The sequence below is a fragment of the Mus caroli genome, chromosome 3, assembly GCF_900094665.2.
Source record: "Mus caroli chromosome 3, CAROLI_EIJ_v1.1, whole genome shotgun sequence".
In the NCBI taxonomy this organism is placed as follows: Eukaryota; Metazoa; Chordata; class Mammalia; order Rodentia; family Muridae; genus Mus; species Mus caroli.
Genome location: NC_034572.1, coordinates 63,350,355 through 63,354,805, shown reverse-complemented (window position 1 = coordinate 63,354,805; position 4,451 = coordinate 63,350,355).

Sequence of the window (4,451 nt, the reverse complement as noted above, 5' to 3'; positions counted from 1 at the left end):
AAATAATGGGAATGGGTGGGTAGGGAAGTGGGGGGCGCTATGGGGGACTTTTGGGATAGCATTGGAAATGTAACTGAGGAAAATATGTAATAAAAAATATTAAAAATTAAAAAAAAAAAAGAAGAAGGATGTGTATATGGCCCAAGCCAAGTGGAGCTCCAGGTTGCTAAACCCTCCCCTATGCTTGCTTGTCACAAATGTACACACAGAACACTGCTTAAAACCTCACCTCTGCACTGGGTCTCTGGTTCAGACTTCCTGCTTTGCAGTCTCATCTTTGGTCTGCTCCTATGAGTTCAAAGGACCTCGGCTCCCAGACAGAAAGTCTGTGTCCTCTGTGTACCTCCATGACAGGAACACTGTGTCTACTCATCCTTAAATAACTTACGTGGCCCTTGCTAGGAAGAGCTGTTGTTTGGCTTGTCCTTTCTAGATATAAACGTTGATGGCGAAGCCCAAACTTGTATCTTTATAGGTGATTTCTTCTCCAATCTGTAACTTAAAAGAAAAAAAGGGATTTCATTTTCTCTTTCTTTCTTTCTTTCTTTCTTTCCTTCCTTCCCTCCCTCCCTTCCCTCCCTCCCTCCCTCCCTCCTTTCCTCCCTCCCTCCTTCCTTCCTTCCTTTCTTTCTTTCTTTCTTCCTTTCTTTCTTTCTTTCTTTCTTCCTTCCTTCCTTCCTTCCTTTCTTTCTGGTCTCCACGTGACTGTTTTAAACTATTTCCCTTTATCTTATTTATTGTGCTGTTCAATTATATTTGAGTAGTTCCTGGGCTCTGCCATGTTACCTACTGTGTAGGTAACAAACCAGCATGTGTCTCATCTCATAGAAGCTATTTGGTTAAAATAAGACAGCTGACACAACTAGTAACACACAGGGCACTCAGACTCTAACTTGAGAGAAAAGTCCCGCTTAATACTTGTGAATGGGTGGCTGGGGTCTAAATTCCAGTGTCGTGACTTTGCAGCATCTTAACCACTGAGCCATCTCTCCAGCCCCTGTTTTCACTATTTTTTTTTTATTTTACTTTTATGTGTATGAATGTTTGGCCTGCATGCATGCATATGCACAGCCCATGTGCCTATTAGACCCTCTGGAACTGGGGTTACAAATGGTTGTGAGCCTCCACGTTGGTGCTGAGATTGGAATCCTGATCTTCTGCAGGAGCAGCAAGTGCTCTTAGCTGCTGAGCCATCTCCTCGTCCTGTTCTCACTATTTTAACTGACAAAGGTAAGCCTCTTGGATCTGGGTTTCCTCCCACCTTCTTGGTGTCTGGACTCTGGTCTCTCCACAAACGCCTGCTTTCACTGCACAGGGACAGCTGCCACATCTCTGCCAAGTGTTTCTTCAAATTGAAGCACCTCTGGGGTGTGCTCCTTGCATCTGTTCCTAGAGCAGCGTGGCCTCACATACCAGGAAGGTCTGTGGCCACTCGAGCACCCCTTCAGTAATACATCACTCCTGAAGTTCCTGCTCCCCTCGGGAACTGTGGGGAGGAAAGGACATTCCTGGGAGGAAGGAAATGAAAGTTCTGTTCTCTGGGTCTGTGCCTCCCCTTGCCTGCCCCCCATCCTCAGCATCAGAGATGGGAGAGCTAGGGAACCTCAGAGCAAATGAGAAGAGCCTCCTCATGAAAGAGTGGACAGGTCGCAGCTATGGCCACCACTAGATGGGCGTTGCTATTGCTTAGTTGATTCTGCTATTCTTTTCACTGTCTCTTCATTAGCTGGTGATACGTAGTGGTGGGGACAGACCAGACTCACGGGCGTGATTTTCTTACCTCAGGCTGCTGAGGAGCTGGGCTACACATGTGTTATCAACCACACACCTTCCACTTACACATTTGCTAACATTCTCTTCACCAGAAATTGTCCCAAAAGTCTCAGAAATGACATTACTCTCCCTCATTTGAGGGAAGAAGAAGCTGAGATTCAAGGAACTGAAGCTCAACTTGAGATTTAGCAGCCAATACTTAGCAGACCGGGGTGGGGTGGGGGCAAGGGAGGAGGCACTTCCTTTGGGTTTGGGTAGAATTGGTTAGTAGATTTGGGGGGGTGTACAGTGAGATAAGACATCATGTAGCCCCTAATGGACTCAGACTTTTCCTGCCCCCCACATCTCAAGTGCTGGAATTACAGAAACGCACACCACACCAGGCTTAGAACTACTTTTAGTTAGTTTTAAGATCTATATTTGCTTTTGTGTGTGTGTGTGTGTGTGTGTGTGTGTGTGTCTGTGTCTGTGTCTGTGTCTGTGTCTGTGTCTGTGTCTGTGTCTGTGTCTGTGTCTGTGTCTGTGTGTACAACCAAATGTGCACAAGCAAGCGTGAATGTCCACAGAGGACAGAACAGGCAGCTGAGAGGTCGTGAGCCACCCGCTGTGGGTGCTGAGGACTTAACTCCAGTGCTCTGCAAGAGCCAAGAGCACTCTTAACAGATTAGCCATCTCTCCAGCCCTAAAACCACCTGGAACAATGCCTAACTATCAGGGCAATTTCATTACTTGGTAAGTGAAAGCATGAGTGCAGGGGTTCAAAGCAGCCTCCCCTACACAGTGAATCTGAAGTCAGACGGGATAAGCCAGAGTGTCTCAAAACAAACACACACAGCACAAAGTGTCACATACATGAAAATTAAGGAAAGCCTCTTCGGGTTTCTCCAAGTTTGATAAAATATTAAGACCATAAGTGCACCTCCTCTTATACCACAATTCCTTCCCGTATGTTCATATTGCAAGGAAATCTGGCATGTGTAATTAAGAAGATTGGTATAATCATATTAGATTGTTACTGTTAGTTGAGACAAATAAGTCTGAAAGAGTAACCAGCACCCACTCTACTTCGCAAAATATGTTTTTTTTCAAATGTGTAAGTTTATTAGTCGTAAGGATTGATTGGGTAGAATAAGCACGGTGAACTAGTTCATGATCAAGTTTTCACTTGAAAACTTTGTAATCAGACCCACCCACAAAACTTTCAACCCAAAATGTGCCCTATCTACAAAATGTGCAGGGACAAAGATGGAACACAGACAAAGGGAATGACCAACCAGTGACTGGCCCAAATTGAGACCCATCCCACAGACAAGAACCAATCCCTGACACTATTCATAACACTCTGTTATGCTTACAGACAGGATCCTAGCATAATTGTCTCTGAGAGACTCCATTCAACAGCTGACCAAAACAGCACCCACAACCAAACATTAGATGGAATTCTCAGGAGTCTTGTGGAAGAGTCAGGGGAAGGACTGGGTGACCCAAAGAGAATAGGGACTCCACAGGAAGACCAACAGAGTCAACTAACCTGGACCTTGGGGGCTCTTAGAGACTGAGCCACCAACCAAAGAGTGAGCATGACCGGACCTTGCCCCCCACCCCGGCATGTAGACAGCAGATGTGCAGCTTGGTTTTCATGCAGGTCCCCCAACAACCGGAGTGGGGTCTGTCCCTGAATTTGTTGCTTGCCTCTGGATGCTGTTCCCCTATCTGAGCCACCTTGTCTGGCCTCAGTGAGAGTAGAGGATGTGTCCAGTCCTGAAGTGACTGATGTGTAGGAGTGGGGGCTTGTGGGGGAGGTGTGATATAAGGGTCCCCCTTCTCAGAGGAGAAGGGGAGGGGGATAGAACTAAGAGGAGGGGGTTGTTATTGAGATGTAAAGTGAATATATAAATAAATAATTTTTTTAAAAAATTGTAGTCTGATTAGAGTAGTAAAATAACACTTTCCCAGGAGAAAGGATAGAATAGTAAATCTTGTTTGTTTCTATTTATAAAAAGCCTAATTCAACAAAGCATTTGACAAATATCAAAAGTTCCAGAAGGGGGCAGCACGAGGCTGATGCACAGACAACATTTCGGAACACTTCCTTTTTAACCTCCAAAAATACCAGAGGTCCAGTTCATTCCCAAAATAATACTCTGGAAATTGATCTAAAGAATCACTGCCAGGAACTTCTGTCCCTGAAAAACCTCCTCACGACGGCCACAGCTAAGTACCCGGTGAGAAACGACTGGAGTCCTGGAGGCTGGCCTTGAAGCGCCCTTGGCTTTCCATCTTTCTGTCTGAACAGGGCTAACACACTCTGCACTGCACCAGGGAGGACAAGGGCCAATTCCTAGAGTGAACGCGTCTGCAAATAGAGGAGCCTAAGATTTGATTCAAGCCACAGTCGTTTCGAATGCATGGCTGCGTTACTTCTTAAACAAGCAGTTCAAGACTACATGGGGTTTAGAACCATGGAACAGGAGAGGGGAGATCCAGGCCTCACATAAAACTTTCTCTATAGCAGCCCTCCCAGGCAGGCACCGGACATCCTTCTTTTTATTTTATTATTTTTTTTTTTGGAACACACAGGTTTATTCTTTTTTTTTAATTTTTAATATTTTTTATTACATATTTTCCTCAATTACATTTCCAATGCTATCCCAAAAGTCCCCCATAGCGCCCCCCAC